The sequence below is a fragment of the Ixodes scapularis genome, unplaced genomic scaffold (genome assembly GCF_016920785.2).
Source record: "Ixodes scapularis isolate PalLabHiFi unplaced genomic scaffold, ASM1692078v2 ptg000080l_1__unscaffolded, whole genome shotgun sequence".
Lineage (NCBI taxonomy): Eukaryota > Metazoa > Arthropoda > Arachnida > Ixodida > Ixodidae > Ixodes > Ixodes scapularis.
This window is the reverse complement of record NW_024609909.1, coordinates 1,789,232-1,815,923: the sequence shown is the minus strand read 5'-3', so window position 1 is coordinate 1,815,923 and position 26,692 is coordinate 1,789,232. Positions and strand designations below refer to the sequence as shown.

Sequence of the window (26,692 nt, the reverse complement as noted above, 5' to 3'; positions counted from 1 at the left end):
AATGCTAAGGCTTGTTCAAATAGGTGCTATAGAGCCGTGAGGAATAATACAACTTAAATTAACTTCTTTAGCTGTTTCCTAAAATATGAAACAAAAATGTTGAATGAAGCTCCAGAGTAGCAATTCACTAAAACTTCAGAGAGCACCCAAGTCAACAAATCACTTGGGACCATTTTGTCCAGCTTTACGCTTGGTACCATACTGTCCAAAACCACTTTGTCCTACACCCGACGCCGGCATCTTGGTGCTTAGTACAGAGCAGATGCAACTGCCGATCGTCAAGATTCGAAAGTGCGACTTCCTCAGCATTAGATTCGGTGTTAGGAAACTCGTGTAATATTACTTTGCTCAGTCATGAACTGTTAAAACATTTGTAGAGGACGAAAAAGCATTCTTTTGAGACTTCAGATAAAGCTTCAGGTAGCAACTAAGATTTTTGAGCCCCAAGATGGGCAAGCATTACTCTGAAGCATAGCTTTTGGTGGCTCTAGTCTAGAGGATGCCATCCTTTGTTGTACCCCATGCTGACAGCACATGCTAAAAAAAATTCAAAGAAATCTCCGTAAAAAAAATGTCGCCATACCACAGTCAGAGCGAAGAGTGCGTGCAGGGACAGATTTTCACAAGCTTCAAAACAGAGGAAGGAAAATAAGCGATCAGAACATTAACGACCAGATGTCATCACCCTAAGCAAAGCGCACATAAAGGCACCCCAGTTTGATGGACTTTTCACATTCGTGCCAGACTGGCGATGAACAAGTATTCAAATATATATATTACTTATTCCAAATTACGAGTTTACCTTCTAAAACGAGCATGGGTGTTCTGGGCTGTAGACTTGCAGGTTTCGAAACCATGTACACGAACAGAACGAAGTGGTACCATGTTTTCTTATACTTTTTATTCTGCACGTTTAAAAATTCACATATATAATCTAAAAATAAAATGACAGTAAAAATCCTGGTATAATAAATACCAGTCCAATTGGCTTGAAGGCTGCATGCTTACAATAGGAGCAGCGACAGGTGTATGCGAAATCGGATCAGTGCGCAGTTCACGGAAACAGGTTTTCCTTATGAGAAGCAAGAGGGGGCTTGAGAGAGCAACGTTTGACTTCAAGCTCCAGCTTTTGGATCAGCTTCATCTGCTTGAGGTTTTGCTCCTGCAGTTTGAGGACCCCCTGCAAGAGCAAGAATATGGGCACGTGAGATGGCGTTTCAAACCAAAATAGTCAAGGCACGAGACACACAACACCTCTGAAATTCAAAGCAGATTATGATTACCAAATCCAGACTTCCTTCTTGTTTTAAGTGTATTTACAAAACCTTACAACCTTTTGCCCAACCATGTTGCCACCTGGTGGAAGACTGGATTCCAGGATTTTGAGGACGAAACAATGTGCGCATTAGGAAGAAGAGGGCAGGAAAGTTTTTTACCCATTTCACACGGCAGCTTCAAGGTACTTTTAACTAAGGATCTTTTAGTAAAGAGAGCTGGAGGCCGTCGCACGGCACATAAAGGTCCCTTTAACTAAGGGAGGGCTTATGTTGAAGGGAGCTCTCGCCAACTCGCCTCATCGCTTCACCCATGAACTCGAAATAAAAAAATGACTGATATATGCTGTTGAGTGCTTTATAACAAATTGAATATTTCCAAGTAGCAGTTATTGGATTAAGCCTGAACACAAGCACGGAGCAATATGCTAGTGAGAAACACTCATGCTAGCAGATTCAGCCACCATGTATTCTGTTGAACGTGTCCGTTTCAATATTACAGCCAATTATACAACACAACGGCGTACGCAAATCCAAGCATTGGCATGTGCCTCTCATTTTTAAACGTCTTGAAAGGAGGCATTTTATATTAGAGTGAATCTGTACAATGCCTGCTGCCAGTGGCTTCTTGTATAGCAAAGCAAAACGGTAACTAGAACAAACTAGGTAACGATTTTCGAAGCAGTATTTTACCAGTTCTTTGAGTTTCAAAACACCGTCTGAAACCTTGGGCCCACCATGCAGCTGCAATGCACTGCCGGTCTGAGGAGGCCAAATGCATAAGATTGCGAACCTTTTACAGGACAGCATACGCAAATCGTTCGTGGACAAACCTTTCACTTCAAAACAATACCTCAGCTTCTTCATTGGACCGCCTCAAGGTGCGCTTTGCACCACTCGCTCCAAGCTCATCCGCCATGTAGAAAAAGGCTTTTCTTCCTCGTTTATGCTAGTTCACGAGCTACAAATCGTTACGACAAGGCCGATACAAAAAGTATGGCCAGTACTACCTATTCACACATTCATCCTCCGTTTATTCACCGTGTGATACTGAATGCCATTTACTAAAGTACCTTTAGCTAAGGGACCTTAGCTAAAGGTAGATACTTGCTGCCGTGTGAATGGGGTATTAGAATTAACTTGGGGGCAAAAGATAAGCCACAATAGGAACAAAGGGGACTTTGGGGAAGCCCAATCTAGGTCACTGCTGGACAATGGAGCCAGCAGGGTGTAGGTACCTCAGTCGAAGCAGTGCTTGCGCTTGTTTGAGCACATGCTCGCATTTTCATACCAGAACCTCTTAAACTGGCAATTTCCTAAAAAGGTCAATTAATTCTGCATCGGCTAAACCAGTGGTCCTCAAATGGGGGTCCGTAGACCCTTCGGGGTCTTTGAACGCCTTCTTAGGGTACTGAAAGCCCTCAACCAAACAATATTAAAATTATGCTGACCGTCTTGCATGCACAGCAAGTGAGTATGGTTCTGTTCTAGTACTTCAAAGTAAGTTTGCATACATCGAGTTCTTTATTTACACTTTTGTTATCGTAATCGTCCATTATTTCCCCGTCCTCCCCAGTGGATGAGTCCCCCATCACTTCTGCCAGCAAAGAGGTCCTTAAACATGAATGGTTGAGAACCAAACTATAAATATTAATAGCCTAAAAGATACAGAATTTTTCGAATCTGGATTTCAGCATGATATGTTTTGTAAAAACCTCTAGGAATCCGCCATGCATAGGTAGAAGTTACGCAAAGTACAGAAAAAGGCATGGGTGCCTAACCCTGGGGAGTACTCAATTAAGCACGTGATTCATAACTCATTGACAAAAGAGCGGTTATTGCTACAACACTGAAAAGGCTACTTGCCGCCTGGTAATGCTGCCGTTCTTCGGTGACTTTGGTGAGGTAGTGGATCTTCTGCTTGTGGTTCTGGTGACCCATCAGCTCAGAGAACTTGTGGTGCAACTTGGACAGCTCCGATTCGGTAGCCTGGTTTCTCTCTGCCAGGTGGCGCCTCTCAACGTCATAAAGCTCCAGCTGCAACTAGAAAAAACGAAGTGCCACCGCACATCGTCATTGTTCGGAGAAAGAAAATGAGAAAACTGTACCCATCAAAATTTTGGGGTTTTACGGGCTAAACCGACCAAGGGCATCTGGCACACCCCAGCGGAGGGCACAGGATTAATTCCGACCCCCCAGGGGTCTTGATGTGCAACTGAAATCTCAATTACCGGTGCCTTCTCTGCCAACGAGCCTTCATCAAATTGTAAGCACCTCGGCCAGGATTTGAACTCTCCGCCTGGGGATTCGTAGGCCAGCGCTTTTGGAGCCAGGCTCCAAAAGTACTGGTGTGAAGCGAGTTGGCTCAAAATGCCTACCCACAACGGTGGAAGCAATTTTATCTGGTGTTCAATCCTTCAGCTGCAGTAGACCCTCTTTGAGAGTGTGTGCTCTCTGGTAACTGCTCAAGAGTGTTATTTTGGGCATGCATTGGAGACGAGTGCTGTGTCAGCCTCGGTGTGAGCTGAAATCTAACTGCACGCTTCACGCAGGAAACAATGACCAAACCATGGCGGCTGCGGTGTTGCACAATGAACCTTTGGAAAGGGTTTGTTGGTTACTGCCAGAAATTATTTTTTCAATTCAAGGGGAGGGGTGAGAATGCATTCTTTTAGAATTTTAGAAGGTGCTTTTACCCAAGTCAAGCGCTAAATAAGTAACAATCCCAAGGCCCCATTTGGTTCTGAGTCTATTCCTTGCCAAGTCGGAAAACACCATGTTGCGAACCTTCCGATCGTTATTCTGGCAAAACGCTACAGTCCTTTCCCACTAACCTGGAAGGGTGCGACCCTGGCCTGCAGCAATTCATAGTCGTTCTTCCACCTGCATACAAAATACAAAATGGAAGGAGTGAGCATATCAGCTAGCGGCACAGAATTCATTACAACGAAAGTGCCGTATCCAGTGCATCACATAATGTGTGTTAAATTCTTGTTTATGTATATATATATATATATATATATTTTTTTTTTTGCAATGTGTATCCCTCTACAATAGTACCCCGAAAAGGTGTTGTAGGTATCGAATAAACAAATGTCGGCAAATACAAGGGGAAACCCTTGTATTTGCCGGGGAAACCGGGAGAAAAGTGGTGTAGAATTCAGCCTACAGTTCCGCTCGCAGAGGTAAACGTTTTTATGGCTTTAACCAAGTGCCGAGTTGCACGCTAAAATATAGCGCATTGCGCTTGCCACATAGCATTTATCCAAGTTAAAGGCCATTTCAGAAAGTGTGCCTCTCTTTAAAATCCATGTATAGTGCTTTAAGGCAGAGACATATTCACCTTTGGGCTTCTGCACAAGAGTCCTCGAGTCGTTTCTGGAGTATGCTTACCTCCCTGAAAACAATATAAAAGTTAAAGGGGTCTGAAAAATTTTACCACAATTCTGAGCGATTTGTCTATCTGGAATCCTTGTCCTTTATGATGCAACCCACATTCGTTCTTTTGGTTGTCTAAGTTCATTTACTAGCATAAAAGCGAAAATTTTGGCCTCCCAGAGAACTTCCCTCTCGGTCCTAAAAAGACATCCAACACAATGCTCAGATACTCTTAAGATAGTTGTCTGACTGAGCTCTAGCATCGCCTATTACACCGCGGTCAACTTTTAGGTGTCGAGCCGTACGCCTATACAGTATGGCGCTTCAGCTACGTGACGTGCTACAGAGGAGTTTAGGAAATTGCTCGCAACATCAATTGGTCGAGCTGCAACCCGATACGATCGTCAAAGGACGAGTTGTGAATATGCTCTCACTTTGACTAGTCAACTGCCGATCTGCCTTCAGGAAAAGGAAAATAAAAATGGAAATATGAAACAATCGCCTTTGCGTACAGGTTATCACTAAGAAGGTTGCGGTAAAGAAAAATTAATGGAAAACTCTCAACCATAAAGACGGCCGTGGGGGAATTAAGACGTCCTACGACTACATCCATGGTAAATAAATGGCACAAAACGTATGTGCCAATACAGTGCAACCCACTTATAACGATGCAGTGTATAATAATGAACAGCTTATTACGATCAGTTTCCAGAGTTTCTAGACTGGAAATGATAAGTTTCTAGTCCAGATACAACGATAATCGGTTCTATAGATTGAAATTTCGGGTTGTCATTATCGTCATAAGTGGGTTGCACTGTAGTTGAGAGGACACCTGTGCACGTCCCTCCTTGCTATTCATTTTGCAAAGTCCTGGGTTTGAATCCTCTTGGGGTTTATTTTAGTGCTATGTTTTGTTGTTATTCTAATCCACCATGACATTGTGGAACCGCATTCCACAACAAATGTGAGCCGCGGTGGGACAAGTAGCATGGCTAAAACTGTTACCAAACAACAAAAACCCCCGACACGTCTGAAACTGGAACTGTATTCCAATCAAGTGATGTAGTGGCATCCAACTATTACAAGAACGCCAATAAACAACTGACAGTTTTTATCACTCTCAATTTATTATTTAAAGGGTAATTAAAGTTGAATACCTGTTCTTTTACACAGCTACCACAATGTTTTGTTGCTCGTGCTGCTCTAGGGCGTCGCATGGTTGTTACAGACAGTCCCAAAAATGTGATGTTTAAGCATGGTTAATAAAATGCAGACAATAGTTTGCTGCAATACTTCGAGGCCTAATGAATATTTAAAAAAATAAAATCGGGCAGGTGCATTTTATTTTGAAGACCCCTTTAAAGCAGTGAAAACAAAAATGCCCTTGGCAATGAAGTTTACAAATACAGTGGTGGAACTGACAAGCGGTGATTAGGAGCAGCTCTTGTAGCAGGGTTAAACGGGTTTTGGAGCAGAGATTCCCACTTTTAGAGCAGACAATTTTGAGCTTTCATGTCAAAAAATTTTATACAATCTCTTTGAAAGTTAGCCTGTGGAAAAAACTGCAGTTATTGGAATGTTGGAAGACTAAATAGTAATACCTACCAAGGACCTGGCCTCTGCAATTATTTATTTACTGAACAATCCTATGCCGGCAATTTTGTAGATGTTTCAATTAACCTATTAGGAGTACCGATGGTGCTTCTGTCTGGGTTTGATGTAAAAAGATGTTTTTGCCTACTGTATAGACCTTTTCTGTGTACTCTCGCCTCCAGCCACCTTAATAGGCGTATCCGGTATGGGCGACGAAAAAATAATCCAACGTTTCAACCTGCAAATAGTAAAAAAATAAAGGGGAGGCAAAACGAGAATGGGTGACGGTTACGCTTATATCCTAAATGCCTTCTATTGGCGTGGCGACGGCAAAACAATGTTTTCGCACATACTGGAAGTGACGTCAATTCAAGATGGCGTCGCACTTGCAGAAAAGGTCTATAGGGTATACATCACAGTGACACAATTGTTGAGAGTTCGACATCAAACAAACACTTTTGTGTTGAATGTGTCTCGCACTGCCCTCGCTCGCATTCAACTTGCTGCTGCTCATAGAGCAGCTAAGCAGAGCACAACGCTAATCTCACCAATCGCAACGAGTAGTGCTAGGTATTCATTGTGATCGATGTGAGCACCGTTTGCACAAGAACCGATAATTAACTCTTCATTAGGCATGTGCAAATAATGGATTTTGTGTTCGAAGCAAATTAAAAGTGAACTATGGTTTGAGGGAATATTTTTTAATTGAATATTGGAAAGTTGTGGCACATTGTTCCACGCATTTTACTACTGTTACACCATGCTTAAATGAAAATTCAGCTGAACTCACGAGGGTTGTTCCTAAGCTCCTAATTGCCCACTCGTGAACTCTGTTAAATTTAATCTAGCTATATTTGTAGACTGTAGCCTCAGAATGCCCAGTACCTACATTGGGATGGCAAGGAAACAACAAATGACATAAAATTAAGCATATAAAGGAGCCCAGCCATACCTAAATGAGGGAATTTATAAATCCTACAAGAAAATATTTTCTTTAATTTCGAGTTAAAAAAAAAATAAAAAAAATAATGAACACAGGTTTTTAGAACATCGCTGCCTAACATATGCCTTTGCATAATAACCACAGTTAAATGCCGATATTACTGCAATGTAATATCAACAATCGCAGTTTTCTATTTTTTGTTTTAATACACCAGGTGCGTGCATGCACCATACTAGTTTGAAGGTGCGTTTTTCTCCTAAGTGTGTGGCTGCGCTGCAGCGAAGCGAGTCGCGAGATAGCTGTGTCTGCTCTGCGGGTATTGCTTCTCCGCAGTGCACCAGTGCTTGAGAAGCTTACTCAAGGGGGCTAACTCGCTGCAATCAACACTTCGAAAAGTATTAATATCGTAGTAATGTGGAAGCGAATATCGGATAACATATTATTTGAAATTACTATTAGAAAATTAGAATATTCATGCAGCCCTACTCTTTGCACATAATACATAGGCATAAAAAAACTGTACTTTCTTCATTTTCAGTGGCATCGCTAAAAATGCCACGTGCAAGACACTTTCAGTTTCCTTTTCGAGAACAGCTTCCTTTTGGCACAGACACTGCGCAAATTGTGCACAAAGGCAGTCTTTGGAGCAGCATGTAGCAGGTAATTCGTTCTGGCAGTTTGGCGCAATTGGCACAGCAGTTCCACCACTGCAAATAGAACCTCAGCTATATCATAGGCAGTCAGACAACACCCAAGAGTGCACAGTTTCATAGCAAACATTTCGAGAACTGCACGACAGGCGCAAATTGTCACAATACCGACCACCAGACTAATGAGCATACAATAGTATCCACACACTTAAGAACAGAGGAAAATAAAAGTGGGTAGTGTACTCACGTGCGATCCTTTTTGGAGTAGTCCTGGAGGTCCTTGCAAAGCTGGCGATTCTCTTGTTCCAGCTCCCGGCTAACGACCACATACCTCTTGGCCTTCCTTTCCAAGGTGGCGATTTGTTCCGCCTTCAAATCGGACGCTTTGCGCAAGTCGTCGCACGCCTTGGCCAAGTCTGTGCGTTCGGCAGCTGCGGCACGCAGCTCTGCCAGCGCGCACTCCAGCTTCCCTGCAGTCCTCGCCTCCCTGTGCTCGGTTTCTTGCACCTGACCCAGCAGCTGCTCTTGTGACGACTGCAGCTCAGTCAGAGCTCGGACCCCCATAGCGATTTGAGTGTGCAGAGTTGCACTGCAAGTGCGTTCCTCTTCAAGCTCCAGAGCCACGTTATGAAGTTGCTCCCTGGTCTCTCGTTCCCTGTTGTAGGAAGCAGAGAGGTCGCTCAGCGCCTTGCCGAGCTCCTGCTGCAGGCCCCGGGATGCACCCTTCAGCCGCTCCACTTCTGCTTGGAGGAACACCACCTGCTCTTGCATCACCTTCTCTCGGGCTTGGAAGTTCTCCTCTAGCAGCCGCTGTTCTTCCTTTAGAATCCTCATATTTGTATTGAGCTTCTCTCCTTCTGTCGAGGCGACGTCGGCTCGATCCCTTTGAATCGACACTTCCTTCTGCAACTCCTCCTTCTCAGCAACAAGTTTGGTCACCTGGCCTTCTAACGAAGACTTGTCGCTGCGGAGCGTGCAAAGTTCAATCCCCAACTTGCTGGTCTCGGCAGACATAGTGTCGGCGTCCTTGAGAACTCAAGCGAGATCTTCCTTGATTTCTTGCTTTTCTGTCTCCACCACTGTGAGGTAAGCCTTGAGGGCGATCAATTCCGCTACCAAGCAGTCTTCTTTATCTGAAGCGCACGAAAGTTGCTCCTTCAGTTCAGTGATGGTGTCCTTTGCCTGCAGGAAGACGTTTTCGGCGGCTTCACGATCCACAACAATTTCCTCGCATTGTGCCTTTACCGTGGCTAGTTCCGATTCCAGGGAAACCTTCAGTGACATCAGCTTTTCGATATCTTCGCCCAGCTGAAGGTTGACTGCTGTAGCTTGAGCCTGCTCGGTCCTTTCGTGCTCCAGCGTCTTGCTAACCTCGGCAATTTCATCAGTTTTCAAGCGAAGCATTTCCTCGAGGCACAAAATCGAGGCGTTGGCATTATCGACGTCTTGTTGGAGTTTTTGAGCAAGCTCGGTTTGTTGTTGGGCTGCTGCAGTCTGCTCGATTTGCCATGTAGTCATCCGATTCTGAAGCTGTTCTTGTTGCTTCTGGATCTCTTCCTTCTCTTGTCGAAGAAGCGAAATTTCAGCCATGAAGTTGCTCACTTGCTGCAGCAGTTCATCGTGCGCCTGCTCCTGATAGATCCTCTCAGCAGACACCATCTCATCTGCAAAAAAATATTTTGCTCACTGCGTCAAAAAAAAAAATCCAACGAACAAAAATTGTTTTTTAGCTATCGGCAAGGTGGGAAGCATAAAGACACCTCTAATGAGTAAAGAGCAGGAGTAAGCAACATTATTTTCAAGCTTTCAGGAGAAGACGAAATTCAGGTTACCTGAAGACGCTAGTAAACGCTAAGCAATGTTCGACCGAATGGGCCAGTTTTCATACACATGTAGCAGAAATTGGGTTAACAGGCTAAAATGATTAGTGTTGGTATTAGTCGACAGGCAGAATGCATGCTCTGTTTGCAGATGAGGTCCTCAGGGTCAGCAATGGCACCATTTCCGTCGTTTCACCAGCATTTCCCACAAACTAGCCAAAATTGGAGACTCAAAAATAGTAAAACGACTGCTCCAATGCGAATGCGTATTCCAGCACGGAATATGCTTTCCACCACGACGCCAGATCTCGCTTATTTTACGAAGAGTGCACGGCCCGAGCCATGTAGCACAGGTCGTTTCCGGACCCGGGCCGAGCCCAGGCAAAGTAGTATGTATTGTTTCTGGGCCCGGGCCTGGCTGAGGCCCGGAAATACGCAAATGCTGAAAATTTCTAATTTATTGTGACTTTAGTTCATACTGGATTGCATAAAAACTGACTTGTACATGTCCCACAATATCTCGAAACTTTTCTTCGTCTTTTGAAGGAGTGCTATGAAGATCCCCATCTTGACATTCACATTTTTATGCCGACACAATGCCATGACACCATCTTTCATGCCAATTAGGCTAAACGAATCAAATGCACCTACACCTCCCAAAGGTAGCTTTGAATTTAAGAGATGAGGCATGCCTTGGCCTCTCACCGGGCCGGGCCTGATCAGGTAGGCATCTCATCGGGCCTGGTACGGACCAGGGCCGATACCAATGACAGCATCAACATTGCATCGCACAGTGCAGCGCTGCCCGCTCGGACTTCCACTATGCGCGCGCAGTCTTGACCGCACCTGCACCTTTTCGCAGCCGCGTTTCTCGGTCTCGTGCCCGACTCTGTTCGGCTTCTTGTCAATTGAAAACTTGTTCGTGTCCAGAGTCACTATACACAAACTCATCTCTGTTACGTCACGGCGCGGTGGTGGCGCGTCGGTCGCACTTCCGGTCTGGGGCTGTGGGCAGAAGTCCCCATGCGAGACGTGTATTCCTGCGTTGTTTTGAAAGGAACCAGACAAAAACCAGCCTTTTCGTCAAAACGCCGCGACTGGGGCTGTACCAAAGGTGTCTAGAAAGGTTTGAAGGTCAGTTTTTACGTGCTCGGTTCGTCCAAGAATCTGGATATGTGCCGTAAAAAGGGAAAAGCAGATGCCGTCGGACAACGATTGCTTGTGCGGGAAGCACTTTGGGTTGAATTCACGGATACTTGTGGTCATTAGATTTATTTGTTTTGCTGCAACATGAACGCTGGAAAACCGTCAAATCGTGCGGACCACCTGCGGACTACGTTCAGTGCGTCTTCAAGTTCAAACGGCCGCCCGATCGTTTAAACTGTCGTCTGCTCTTTCAAACGTTTCTGCTTGTCGTCTGCTCTCTTAGACGACGCCGGCCCGTAGACCAAATGATGGCCCGGTACTTGCGATAAGAAGCAAGTGCAGGCCTCAAAAGACTTAAATTTGAAGGTTGGTAAGCAGGCTCAATGTAAACAGTAGATACAAGGAGATGTTGATCATTGTTACCAGTGACCATCACCGATGGTTATGCCTAATTCACTTGGTCCGATTCTGCTTGCGATTTTCAGTATTGACGTCGACCATCTCGGCTACGGTTCACGCTTTTGCAGCCCGAGCGACGTCGCGACTGAAAATTGCGAGCGAAATCTCATCATGCGAATCAGGCTTTAGCGTTCGTACTGCGGCGTCCACGCGGAAGGAATCGCCACATGTCCCATTATTCACGCGAAGTTTTGTGGTGTAACGAGCCTCGGTAATTTCGCTGACGCCGCTCGAGATAGTCATCGCCAGAAAGACGTAGAATCAACAATTCGAACGCGAAAAAGGGCAGGGGGACTCACACCGACGCCGACAACATCGCGTTTCCATGGTTTGTTTATGGGCGACGGCGAGCTTCTTGCCCACACCCCCATCGCGCATGCGCGGCGCCGGTGGCGTCCGCTGGGGTCGCTCCCGTTTGTTTGTAAACATGAGTTGGTGTATAAGTTCTTACGTCGTATGACCCACAGAAGTTGCTCCGAGCTGGGAGGGTCAATCGTGCCCCCAGAGTTGTAGGCGGACAAAACGGCAACACACCGCCACATTTTTCGTATTTCTGTGCTAGAATATGGCCCTACAAAGTGCTTGTATTCTCGACTGTCCCGAAAGAACCACGAGACAACGTTCACTATACTCTGTTCCACGATAACTGTGGAGCCTACAGCCCCCGCAACCCAATAAGAGCGTCTGAGCGAGGCACGTGACATCACGTCGTGGGAGCGTGTGGGTCGCTTCGTTGAGGAACCAGCTGTCGTCTGCTGGCCAAGAGTCGTCTGCTGCAAAACTAAGAACTTCGGGTTAATGTCCGCCGTCTCAACGTTGCCGTCCGCTAGAGTAGCAAGCTCTTTGGGAACAGTTCATGAGACAATTGTATGCTCAATTCACCAGCAAATTTATGGCGGGTACTAATTCCAGGGCAACATTTTAAAGGGACATTGAACCGAAATTCGGAGCTTACAAAACAAGACCGGAGCGATAGGCGGGACGCTGCAAAACCCAGAAACATCACTCGCACAGCGATCTCTAACAGATGGCCATATTTTTGGAAAAGCGCACGATCAAACACAACCGATAAGGCCAAAGAGACATCCGACGTCACGATTTTCATTCCCTCTACTCTTTGCCTCGTCCCCTCAAGCTGGTGAACCGAAATGAAGAGGAGAAAAGCAAGGCTACTTCCCCTCGTTCTCAACTGTTCCAGGAGGATTGAGACTTCATAGTCATTGTTTGATCGTGCCCTTTTTGGAAAATATGGCTATCCATTTGAGATATTGATGTACCAGTGATGTTTAGGAGTTCATAGAGTCCCGTTCAACGCTTCCGAGGCCTCATTTTCCAAAATCCCTTTCAAGCGGAAGTGGTCGATTACACGGCTACAATCGCCACCAACCACAAAACTACATTAAAAGAAAAGAAATCAAAATTTGTTAATATTTATTGCTTATTTTCTTTTATATAGTGCGACCCACTTATCATGATGCAACACTTATTAACGATCAGTTTCTAAAGTTTCTAGACTGGAAATGATCAGTTTCTAGTCCAGATACAACAATAAATTGGGTTATAACGATTGAAATTTCGGGTTTTCTCATTATCGTTATAAGCGAGTTGTACTGTATATCCATAATTAGATGGAATTGCTAGAGTTCAATTGTAGTTAAAAGAAGAAAGAAGCCTGGAACTACTTTCAGTCGTAGGCAGCGCTGTTGCTGTGGCGGTAACGGTGCCTCTGTGGCCTAGAGTGTAGACTGTCACCATAAGACTTGCTCTGACGCTCTTATTGGGTTGCGGGGGCAGCAGCCTCCACAGTTCACCAAGTTACCACGGGACGAAGTATACTGCCAGCAATAGGTAAAGCCTACATGAAAAGTATTTTTTGCTCCTACTATTATACAAGATTGCTCTTCGCTTGCCTGCAGATCGTTAGTCTTGGGATCGAGATTATCACTGCCGTTTTTGCCAGCGCATGGAGGGGATCCGTGTTAGCGCCGACGGTGGCCCCAAACATTTTCAACGGCACTGTGCTCAAAGTAAGTTGACATAGATAAGCAACTGCTACATGGGATATCTACGCGAAATGCCGCTGCCAAGAGCCTCGCTGTGGCGCCACTTCTTGTCGCACACTTCCAATAGTCAACGACAAGGTGAGAATGTCAGGGTGTCTTTCAAACACCCAACCTCTAGCGCAGGCTTGCTGCCTTCTGGCTTGCTTCGGCTGCACGAGCGAGACGACAAAGCGTTATCGTAGGTAGGGAACTCGTGCTGCAGGTGGGACAACTGCCGTTCACCCTCTGTCTGCGACTTTAGAAGTGGTTAGAGCAGGCAGCACTTCCTCACGAGACGTGATACAGACGCCGTCGGTGGTGGCACCTGCAACCAACTGCCAAGGTGCACTCCCTTTTAGGTGCACCTTGGCAGTATACGCGTTGTTTAATCAAATATAAGAGCCGACATTCGCCAACCGCCAAACGGAGTGGACGGAGCTTCGTTTGTCAAAACCCTGCCTCTACGAGCGAGACAATAAACCTGCGTACAAAGCAACGCGATCAATTATTGTGCCGGGACCTCACATTTGTATTCATCCGCATTTCAATGCGAAGAACGGTGCCAAAGAATGAGACCTCCAAAAGCGAGAATCGAATCGAGCTTTCACTTTCCACACGGGCGAGTCTACCATCTTAAGCTTTTACTCTGTCCCCACGCATGCATAACAAAATGAGGCTGCCGCCTTCTTTGCCGACAAACAAAAACCGTGGAGCTCCGCGAAAACGCAGCCTACCGACCTTGGTCATCCTGGTCCCGGTCTGCCGCATCTGCGTAGCCGGTCTCGTCTTCCAGCGACTCCACAAAGACCCCGAGCTCTTTCCTCAGCTCCTGCGTGTCCTTGGTCAGCCTGAGCTCCGTGGTGCACTCCACAGCATCTCTCGAAAGCACGTCGGCCTCTGCAAAGCTCTCGGCAGCGCCGTCGTCCGGTCCGGGCTGTCTTGAGAGGGCCGCGTTTGTGGTGTTCTTCACGCTCCTCCCCATCTTCTTCTTCATGTTGCGCAGGAGTCCCTCGAGCTGGCCGACGTGCGCGGACAGCTTGTTCTTGGAGACCCGCAGCTGGGAGATGAGCCGGTCTCGGTCCTCGAGTTGCTGTAGCAGCTCCGCCATCTTGCGGCGCAGCTTCTCCTTGGGCAGCTGAGCAAGGGCAGGAAAAACGGCAGAAAATCGCTTCAATGTCTGACAATATATATTTTCTTTTGAGTGTCTAAATTGGATGCGTGCCAGAAAACAAAAAAAAAAAAAAAAAACATTTTCCTAGGAAAATATTTTTGACACAATATTTAGCTCATGAAACCTGCTTCGAATTAGGAGCGATCCAGAAAACATGCTTCCATTTCAAGATGTCGACGGTGAAATAGACTACTGGTAGACTTTTTGGAATCGATAAGACAAGTTTTGCAACATAAATAATGCATTAACTTATTCTTTTTATTTTTGTTGGGAGAGTATTTTGTGGCAGGTGTGTTTATCCGGACACTTAAGAGAAAAAAAAAAAGTGCTTTAAATTTTATTTGAGAGCAAATGATATAGAAAGAGGCTGCAAGTTCTGCACAAGAGCTTTGAGTGACCAACAAGCAAAAGGACGAAAATGTGCTTTTCCTTGGGCAAAACCAATTACACTGCACGCAAGGTTTTATGAGCAAAGCAAAGCGATGCAACAAACATGTTGCTGCCCAGTATACCCATTTCATTCTCTCAATAACCGCAACACCCATTTCTAAAGTAACCTCCGACCGTAACTGGCTTCGGGATATCAAATTTAGAACTCCAGAAAAGTACTTTAGATATGAATTTGGGCAAAAAAGGCCAGTTCCAAGCCTTTTTCCCAAAGTTTGGGTGGGTATAAGTCCTGCGAATCTTCATGGTGCAATCAATGTGGAAGTGTTTGGAGTTCCTGCAGCTGGCATTTTCGTAGCTTCATCGATGGGAGTCTGATCGTCAGGGATGCTTGCAGCATTTTGGAGTGAACATCTACAGCCACCATTCGTTAAAGCAACAAACTGTGCTCCCTGCCATCAAACTACTTGGCAAGGTATACTGGCTTAGGTCATGCTTCTGCTGCGCACAAGCTCCCACTGCAGAAGTTGAAGCTCGCATGCGCCAAATCACCGTCTGGGCCTACAGTGCAACGTGGGTCATTGGTCACCATAGTCAGTAACAAGGTGAGGTCACCCTAACAATATCCCACACTGCCTGGTGATACTTACAAAAATACAAAGGGGAAGGACATTGGCTCAGAATGGCGAGGGGAGGAATCCTACTCTTGGCTTCCACTTTAGGTGGTGCAAGCCAGAGCCATATATCTAGAGAGTATGGCCATTCGTTGGGAAGTATAGGAGACAAATGAGGAGACACCATTGGCCGAAAGCAGGCTGGGTGTGCTCCAAGGAGTCTTCACAAATTTGAATGTGCCCAACCAGAAGCCGAACATAATACCCTGGCGGTGGTCGCAAGAAACAAACTTGACAAGTGCGTCGGAGTAACTCTCGGCGACTGAAAATATGGTGCACGTAATGTTTCAATCATGGTTATCCAAAATCATGGTGGAAGACCACGACTAGCGGAACAATTGACATAACATGTACACCAAGCGCCAAGGGCCGGGAATCTGCCGTCAGAGCAAAACAAAATTGAGCGACACATTCGTTTCTCTTTCTGCATGATCATGATCAACACATCACGTGCACCCTATTTTCAACCATAAAGGGTTACTTAATTTAACTCTTATGCTCTTATTAAAACTATTAAAGCTGTTTTTCGCTACCACCGCTAGGGGATTCTTTTTGGCTTCTGGTTGGCCAAGAGAGCATGCAGGGGTGGAACTCATGAAATGTACTTGGGAGCAGCCACGGGAGCAGCTGAAACAGCTGTTTTGGAGCAGGTTGGGAGCAGCTAAAGCTAAATTCTAGAGCAGGCAAGGTGCAGCTCAGATCAGTCTTTATTGCACTTCAGCTTGTGTCTTAGACAACCACGGGATCAATTTCAGTTGTGCTTAGCAGCAGATATGAACATGGGTGGTCAGGAACTTAGGTTGTTCAAATAACAGTGTAACAGATGCAAAAACTTGAAAGTTTTTGAGCCTTGATGAGAACCAAACAGTAAGTACCATAGGTTTCTGAAGATAGTGTCATTGATATTTTCTGAGTGGCTTTCAGCTGCTCAAAATGCTAACCAGCACTGCTTATCGCACAACCCACAAAGCTCGACATAGTAATTATATGTGCGAACCACGTGACGTGCGTAAGCAAAGGGCGTGCGGTTGCGTGGAGGAACAGAAAAATAAATTTCGAGTTTATTCTATTGTGCAACTCAATATCGAAGCAGTAGACTACGATTAACGGAGCTACCATATTTGAAGCGATAAGCAGGAGCGAGGTTAAAGTACGCCGAGCAGATTTACCGCTCGCGTGAGAGCTGCTGGCCAACAAGGTTTCGGATCGGACCGCGTTTCGGTTCTATCAAATCACGATTTATCTTGCGGGAATGCGGTTCCAACTTCCAACGATGAAGTACTAAAAGGAATCTTTTGCTCATTTGTTTCCAACTGGGTGACGTCCGGATCCCGGGCAACAGAGCCTCAGGCAATCTGACCATTAACGACTCGACCTCACCTCGGCCGACTTGCTTAACCACTCATAGTTGAAGAAGAACAATCAAGTCGCAGCTGTTGCAGGGCTTGGAATCCGCCCCCGAGTTTTTTCGCATGCTTCCGACTCGGGATACACAGGGAGAATAAACAGAACAAAGGATTGCAATGTCGACCAAGCTAAACACGCTCATTGTTGGCAATCGAGTCGATGGAAACCGAAACCAAGGCAAGATACAATTTTTTTTTGGCGCACGCTTTGCGATGTGATGCGTAATGGCGCAAGGTATTGGCTGTGGCGCAGTTTCTGCAACATGGCGCAGGATGGCGCAGACAAATGAGTCTGGTGCAAAATGGCGCAAATGGCGCAGCCGTTCCACCCCTGGAGCATGTCAAGCCCTCTTTCTGCATCTGGTGCACACCCTGGCTCCGCCCGTGCCTCCGATTGACCAAACTCTCTCTACAGACGGCTCTGGTGCAAGCTACCTCCCATTATAAAGGGTACAACTGTTAGCATCGATCCATTCATTCAGAACGGCAGGGAAGAGGTTTAGTTGTCCTGCCTCCAGCGCGAGCTTTCTACCTTTGACAACACTTCGGCGTCTAGTGCACCTCTAGCGCACACGTGCAGTCAAGGCCCATAGCAAGGCATGGAGAGTGCTGGAGGCCGTATATTCAAGAGACATGCCCTGCAGTTCTTGTCTTGTCAGGGACTATATACAAGACATTAACCTCGCACAAACATTGACACGTGGGAGCTTCCAACGGCTGGACCACGCATTGTAAAAACATCCAAGAAGGCATGCGGTCAGTATTAAAGCATACTAACATGCATGGGTGTTGCGGGAGCCTTGAATGGGGTTCCACATGCTGTTGCAGTTCCAGCAGATCCTGAAATGCAACATGAAACATATACACTGGTGCTTCTCCACAACAATTGTATATTTTCTCTTTCTCGCTGAACCCATGTAAACCAAAATATTCAAGAATTTAATTCTTTGAGTCAGAGACATATGCAACACTTGCTTCTAATGTAATAAAATGGAGTAACCAGCATGGAAGAATCGCTTCTAATCTAATCTATTGGTGGGAAAAGAACGATTTTCATGGAGTAGCACTAAAAACAATAAAAAGCTGGCTAAAAAAAACAGATAGCACAATGACAACTGCTCCAAGATCAACCGTGGCCGATAAATACTGTACTGACTATATTTAAATTTACTACAGGCCCATGTATCCACCTTTGCTGAATCTTCACAAACTACTTCCATGCCAAGCCCAAGCTTTCATTAAAGGGAATTTCCAAACCCGCGAGTGAGGCATACCAACAACGTTCGATCGGTTCAGGTCAGCTGCATTATCGGGTTGCATCTCCATGCAGGCGCCACTGAACATCGATAGGAGCTTGTCTTACCCGAGTCATGTCTGAAGCGTTCTGCTGCGAGAAATTTTTCGGACACAGCGCATTGTGCTTCTCCTTGGGTGCGTAGTCTCCCACACCCGGGCCGCACACTGCAAATGGTTACGGGTATTATGTATGAACTCCCAAAATACGAAATTGTACAACTTCAGATGTCTATGAAGGGAGGGGGTATATTGCAACCACCATCCATCTGGGAAAGAAAGACAAGGCAATTAAAGCAGCCAAGAAGCGCGATTCCGAAGGAGGGTTACCCAAAAGCCAGTGGCATCTGAACAAGGGGTAGGGGTAGTGGCATAGCCATGGGGGGGGGGGGGGGGGGGGAGGAGGTTATGGAGTCAGCCCTACACACAGTGCCGCATTATGGCATTTTTGGGCCCTCGGCCAAGGATGTTACAAGTTCTCTGCTGATAATGATGACCATGGCAATGATGGGGATGAAGGAAACAATTACGCCTCCATTATGTACATTTCACCATCTTGCAAAATTTAAACTCTTTTCATTGTAATATTTTTTTCGTCTTCTAGATTTATGAATCTAATGTAATTCAAGCTTCCCTTGCTGGCAATGAGGCGGAGTTTGATTGCTAATCAGAATTTGCTTTGCAAATAACCAACTGCTCCGGCACATTGTAGTATAGCTTTTATGTATAAAACTCAAATCATTAAAAATGGGGGAACATATTCAGATGTTGAAAACTAAAGAGCTTCCATTTTACGAACAATAAGTTGTCGAACCACCCCTTTGTTCAGGGGTTACTGACATGAACAGTAAAAGGAGCAACACAAGCAAAGAAAATTTCGCTGGTTGAGGAAGTCTTGTTGTTTCCGATAGCCACCTCATCCAAGCTCTTGATAACTGAACCCTTGTGTGTCAAACGTACTTCTACATCTAATCCACAAGAGAAACTGCATACCATTCTGACACAATAAACCCTGCTGTTCGAGCACATTGACATTAAAAGAATATGTGACGAAAATTGAGATTCAACATTTTACAGAGTGTACACATGCTGTAAAATGTGTCAATCAGTTCTAGTAGTCATCTCATTACTTCCAAATATAGTAATTTAGTGGTCATTTGGATGTAGTTAAAGAATAAGGTCATACCTCAGAGGTTGGTGAAGGCATTGTAGTACTCATATCAGTCTGAAGAAAAAGTATGCACTCGCACTGGCAAATCCAACACCAACTCCAGAGCAATTGCTTGCAGCCAATGGTTATCGAAAACTGTTGCGGGGTGTCATCTCAAGAGCAGGATTTTTTTTATAGGCGTCTGTCGGTGGTTATGCAGTCCGGGTCCAAAACGTGTACCATTATCTCTTTGCTTGTTATAAACTTTGCGTTGTGGCGTAAACTGCACATAAACTTTAATCAAATAAAAGGTTGGAAAAAAAGTCTACCATATATGCTGCTCAAGCAGTCTTTTCGCGACTCCAACTATAGGTGGCACCACTTATTTTCCAAGATGGCCGGTTTAGTGAGGGTCAGAGATGCGTGCCGCTGTTGAGCCTGTCTAGTGTGCTGGCTTCACTGAGCGACATAAAACATTTCTGGTAATACGAGGAAGCTAATATTTTATGAGCGCAGGTCACCTCTTTAACCTGAAAACAAGAACGGTGTTCAGCGTATTAATTACGGAAGGATGCGCGTTTTAATTATGGAGCGAAACCGAAACTTACCTCTCTTTTGGATTTAATTTATCGACAGAGGTCTTAACTTAGGATTCTTTCATGACTCAAGATGTGTCTCACATCGTAATTATTTACTTAGAAAAGTTGTTCGCGGAAACTTTTATTTTGTGACATACTGTTCGATCCAGGCTGATATTCGTAGTTGATGAAAAAATCAGTGCTGATATCTGTTCGTTGTCGCTGCCTCTTTCTCGCTCAGATAATAGCCATGGGAGATAATGACAATTATCCCAGCACAAGAATAAGAGAATAATTCCAATTTTTACAATATGTCCACGAAACGCATAAACTAATAAACGCTGCTCTCACTGCAACAACCCAAGACGGAATCCAAGTCAGACAGCTGAAGTGTGTGTGTGTTTTTATAGCACCGCGTGATGCGTAGGATTTCATATTACATCCAGTGTTTAGCTGTTTGTCTATCTTGATAACTATGTCAGAGTTTTTTATGCTAAAAGAAATCAGAATTATACCTTTCAGGAAAGACTATTATGGTTAAATAGAGTATTCTCGTGATCTTGGCGTTAATTAGAGGCATACATTGCCGCGATTTCTATTAATAATAATAATATTAAAATTCACATATTTGAATAAGTAATTCTTCAAGCTCTAATATAATTTGTTGCTTATGATCTAATTTTAAACGCGCGAAGAAATATGACAATGAAAATGACAATGACAATGACCGCTGAACAGGAGAATCGGGGGACCCTCACTAGAGCGCTTCCAGTTTCCGCCGCGGGAGGGCGAGCGTCGAGCTGGAGACGCGAATATTTAGCGGCACTTGCTTAAAGGGGCACTGACACCCCAAAGGTCGTATTCTTTTTTATTGTCTAAAACGATGCAAGTTGTAGTCATAGACACGCAAAAAAAACCGCATCGCGAAAAAAAAATTTCTCCGCGCGCGCGCGCGCCTTTTTATTTTTGGCGTTTATTAGCCCCGAGAAGTTCGCCTGGCGCCCCCTTACGGCGAACCGGGGTGACGTCACGGCGAGGAGAGAATTTTTCCCCGACTCGCCCCGCTCGCCCTGTGGAGGCTGTGACGACGCTAGCTGTCGGCGCGCTCGTTTCTATTTAATTTTTTTTCTGGCGTGTTTTTCGTAGGAAGTGTAAATTTTTATATATGCCTTTATTGAGGTATGGCCTGTAGCTACAGGCGAAACTTCAACGAACATTTTAAGCACGGCTGACCGGCCAGGCAACGCATGAACCACAGCTGGTATGTGAAAATATAGAAATATGGCCACAATTGCAGGGGCATAAATACAAATTTACATCTTGCACAATAAACGCTGCTGATAGTCCGAATGAATTGGCAAATTATGTATACTATTTTTTTTTTGTATCTCTGTCTTTAAACAAAATCGCCGAAGCAGAAAAGCTGCATGCTGCTCGAGCAACGTGCTAAATACAGTCTCGGCCATGGGGAGAGAATCACAAGTAAGACAGCCCAAGTGCAGGGGCAAAGTAAAAAAACAAACAAGGAACATTTATTATATACATTGCTCGCACCTGACCTTTGCTGGATTCGGATAGTATTTCAATGGACTACACGGGTGGTATCTGTGGACTTGTTTATATCAATCCTCAAGTAATATATAACAAACGTAAGTTATGGTGTCTAGCCCGTTATTAGTCCATTAAGCCCTAAAATTGAGATTTTACTTAAATCGAATTGTCCTGAAGCTAAAGTACCAGAAGCTTTTCTCACGCAGACTGTCGCCCTTCACAGGTTCCACATTTTCTGCTACCAGTGATGCATCTACCACTGGACAGACGTTCGAATGCTTGCTTTTACTCCTGTTTTCCTCTGTTGTCAGAGAGTCCAGTTGCAGGGAGTTTGGAGGCTGAGGAAGCTTTTGGGGACCTGCGGCAGTGACTCTTAAATGGAAATGACAATTCAAACTAAACGGTGTATTTTCTGAATACCAAAGGGTGGAATAAATAATGTCAGGAAGAAGTATAAACATTCCAAATTACGGTACTATTGCTGTGCATATTTTGGGCAGTTTACTACATATCATAGAGGCAACTGGGGGAAATTCGGCCGTTTTTGCTGCTACCATACAAACTAATTTCCAGTAATTGTGAATCCTCTAAGAAATATGCCTGCATACGCGTATAAACTATATAATTGATTCAGGAAGAAGCTACATTTATGTAAAACAACCCTGTTCTATGAGCACTTTAAAGATCATCAGACGCAGGGCCTTTAAAACATCTGCGAACAAGCGCATGCAGAGTGGCAGCGCAGAGTCGGGGTCGCGAGCTAATTTGCCGACCACCGAAAGGCCCATGATACAAAGGCCGCTTCGGATGCCTTGAAAGCGGGATGTAATATCGTCCTAAATTATGAACATGCAAGGAACAGAATTCCAGCGTCTGAAACACTTGCGCCACCGCTTCACCGACCCCTCTCAAGATTGCCTTGCGTCGTGTGGACGGACGGGGAGGTTCATCGGCGTAATTGCCTCCGCCGATAGTTTTCGGGATTTGTAACCCAATTTTAAAGGTAAAAGGGACAAGCAGGCTCTTAAAATGTACGGAAGCACGTTAATATCAACCTAACTCAACGTCTTGTACACCGGGTAAACGAAGTCCGGCTCCTCGAAGAGCTTGCGGCACACAACGCCAAACCAGGAAACCGGTGCTGGGAAGCAACCCGATGCGAGATCGCGGAGCGGGGTACTCGCGCTGACGTCACGGTACACCTCACCCAATAAGGGGGCGGCGACCGCAGCGACGCTTGTGTTCGCTCTCGGGGCTAATAGACCAGTGTCCGCGCCAATTCCGGGGCGCCGCCATGTTTATCTACGCTCGCGCCACCACGCGGAAAGAACTGGCAGGCAGGAGGGGGGGGGGGGGGGGGCTGCGTTGGCGGCGTTGCTTTGGGGAGCTGGATGCGGCAGGCTGTCCGAATGCACCGGCACATCGTGAACGATGTCTTCACCAGAAGCCTCCGCGACCCGTTCTTCAACAGATAAGATGTCGTGAACATTCGAGAACCCATCTCGATCAAGAAAACAAGAGAAAACCTTTCTGTTCTTAAATGTTCTCGGTGTCTGCTGACCCTTGACATCCGCGTTTCAGTCCGGGTTCATTGCGTAGTAAATATTTCGCTACCGCTTTCTTGTAGCTTTCAAATGCTTGATTGTTGGCTTCTTGTATACGACATTACATTCGTGGCACGTTTGAGACCCATTTTCGCGATCTGCTTGCCTTTCTGCGGCAGCGCGGCTCTCCCGAGCCGAAATAAGTGGGAGGCGTTCAATTGATCGAACGCCGTTTTAGCGAATGAAAACGAGACCACGACGTTTCATCGAATGACTAGCGAATGGGTCTAGTCACATAGACAGCTCGGATTAGCTTCCTTTTGTAATGTGGCGCCTTGTCTGCCGCTGCGAAGCGGCGTAAACGAGGTCTCCGAGTATGTTCACACGCGTCCCCCCCACACACACACACTGCGAGCGTCTGGGTTCGAAACTATTAATTGCCAGTTATAAAGGATGGTACTTACTTGAAGTGGGAGCTGGAATTCTACGAGGTACCAGGAAACACTTACTATCGGGCAACGAAGCACGGTGCCTGTGGGGGCGGAGTCTAGGAACGCTACTGATTAATATTGTGACAGGCGATCAGTTATCACGAAACTTCGACTCGTTAATTCAGAAGTTCGCGGTGATATTTTATTAGCCCTCGTTACAGCACACCAAGGATCTTAGGCAGTGAAATTCACATCACGCAGGCTCGTCCGTCGTAGTCAAATGAGCGCAGTCGACGATGAGGTGTAATGAGCTACTAAGCTTCACAAGGAAAATGCGCGTGAGAAAGAGTTTTGAGGAAGTCCAAAACACCGATCCAGCAGACGCACGTACGTACGTTTACTCCGGACTTCATGAACCCGACGGCGCAAGATCAAAGAGCACCGCCGCCATCGCCACCCGGTTTTCTCCGCACTTTGCGCGACGACGGCACTGCAACGGAGGACACTCGCCTCGGCGTTAACAATCCGCGAAATAGATTAATTTCCCACTCTTGAAGCCATTCCCAATGATAAATGAAAATACCTCGGCGTTGTTGAACATCTGACGACACAACCAACACAACTGTGCCGCTGGCTGCGTGAGCCTGACGCAACTGTGCCGAGCGCCTGCTCGGCACCGTTGTTGCTCGTGAAGGCCTGCTTATTTGTAGTTGAGACGATGATTCCACATCTTTCGTGGTGCTTGCAATAACTTCGAAGGGCAGGGGAACCTTCTCACGAGGACGTTGAAGACACTCAACACCGGAGCCACCAAAGCAATCGCACAAACCGTCGCCATGTTGGCTTCTTCGTCACTCGCGGCGCGGTCAACTCGTCGCGAGATGTTTTCTGGCTCGGCTAGATGGAAACCAACAGCGGCAAAGTGGCGTATGGACACACGGCTCTCACATTACGGGCACTATACTCACATACCGCGGTAAACAGGACCGATGCCGGCGAAATGGCAGTCGGCACGCCAGCGAAGAAACCTTCAACGAGAAGCGGCGGCGCAAGCCGACGCAGCCCCCCCTCCCCGTGAGCGTCTGGGTTCGAGGCTATTGTTCGCTTTTGCTCCTTGCGGTCGAGGCTAAAAAGAGCACTTCCGGACAAAGGTCGCCTCCTTGCTTCTTTTGATCGGTGACGTCAAAAATCAGGAAATTTAGAAGCTTTGTAGGCGACCTTTCTATAACATTTAAAGGGACCATGAAATGATTTTAAAATCGAATTTCATCCACCGCACGTCGTAAAAGGTGTGAAAAGGAACACAAAAACACAAGACTAGGGAGCCAAAAAAAAATTATTTGCTATAGAACTTTTAAAAGAAAACTGGACTCTTTTGCGACTTCTTTCCTTCGAAAGCTCTGCCTTTTCACTACGATGCATACGCAGAAACGGTGCACGTCAGCCGAATCCACATCGCCTATTGGGTAAGAGCCTACCTCACCAGCACCGCGATCGTAAACAATAAATAGCCGGCGAATGTTTCCTAAAAGTTTTGTTAAATAATATTCAGATCCACATTTTGTAGCATAATTAGAGATGTGTGGCGAAAATTGCCAAATTTGATAATGCTGAGAGCCAAGCGCCATCTATCGTGTGGTAAACGAAGCAACTACTGCGCGTGCGCAGTAGGGCAGGGCCAAGTTCAGAACGGTTGTTTGCTTTGGTTTCCTTCCTCTCAAAACTCTGACTGACTGGGCTGTCCCTATTCGCACCCCGAGTTCGGATAGTGGTGGATTCTTATCCGCACTCGGAGTGCGAATAGGGACAGCCGACTGACTGAACGTTTATTTTTCTACGTGTTCATCTCGCGCGTGCCGACTTCAAGCAGCAAGAAAGAAATGTACTTGAAACAAACCACGACGAACAAGAACGCTGGATCCACAAACACCCGAGAAGAGCGACAACAGCCGCGAATCCCGCTCCGACGAAGCTCTCCGAATATAGGCCTAGCAGGCACTCGACTCGGCGCAGCGTTGCTTCGTCGCAAGACCGTCTGCCTACGACCGGCTGGCGTACTGAATGGAATATGCCCGCGCTACCCTTGTGGACCCTTCCGTATTATAGTTTGATCGCTGACCTCAATTTTAGGTTAAGAGGTGAGGTCAATCTCTTCCCCTTGTTTTCCCAGGCAGTGTTGACGAACACTCGTCGAAAAGGGACCCTCGTCGATCCTCTCCTTGTTTTGTGTGATATAGAGCTGAAATAAACGCTGTATGGATTACCTTCGTAGCACGGTATGTACACTTTGTTATTGGTATGCCATTTTTATTCTGACAGACTGCACGTCACTGTCGAGCTGTAACAGTTCGTGGGAGGTATACGTGCAATACCGGTCCAACCTTTCTTTGCCGAGTGTCGCGTCAGTATCGAGTTGCAATTGTAAAAGATCGGTCCCGAAGCGCTTACCAACAGCGCGAATACAGCACTTCATCAAACGCGCGCGTCCGCTCCGAGTGTGAACAGGTATTTACGTGGCTCTTGCTGACAGTTCAAACGTATCTTTTTTAACGTCGGCTCGCTCCTGCATCTCCGAGACCGCGAAAAACGCCGCGGCAAATTGTTCCCATCTGCACTTCCCAACAGGCATACCGGCGTATGGGACTAGTCCCATGCTGTCGCTCTACGCAACGTATCTCATTGAATTTCGCTCAGCTGCGATGCGGCGATGAGAGGCGCCGATTCAGAAAATACGTCGGTGACATCGGCGCAGTAAAACCAACCGGCGGACACTTCGAGCGCCTTCCGGTTAGCTATTTCAGCGCCATCTCTTATCCGTTGGTATTCTATTAAGTCTTTCCGGTTTACGCCGGAAAGTTTATTTAATAGGATAAGATACATATTGTCGCTACTTACAAATTTCAAAAATTATCCTGGTAAGATGAAACAAATATCTTGGTTAGCTAAAGTTTCGCCCTCATACTTTGCTCTCATTGGCCGGTTGTTTTTTGTATTTTGACCGTTGAGAACAGTTGCGCGTCGGCTGCCGCGCTCGCGGATGCGTCGGCTGCTCGGCGGCGCCTGTGCCAGCGGTGCGGTGGTGGTTTTCGTTTGCGGCAGCGGGCAGTGGCGTTGACCTATTGGTTATCGGTCTATTTCTGCTACCAGTACACGGAGCAAACGAAACCTTGTTCATTGCTCGACCCAGTGGTGCTCTAATTCC

At 46.0% G+C, this 26,692-nt stretch overlaps 1 pseudogene; it reads right to left on the bottom strand.

Moving 5' to 3' along the window:
- Positions 1-879: 879 nt before the first annotated feature.
- LOC121833940 lies at positions 880-18,341 on the bottom strand (annotated as a pseudogene).
- Between the last annotated feature and the right edge of the window lie 8,351 nt (positions 18,342-26,692).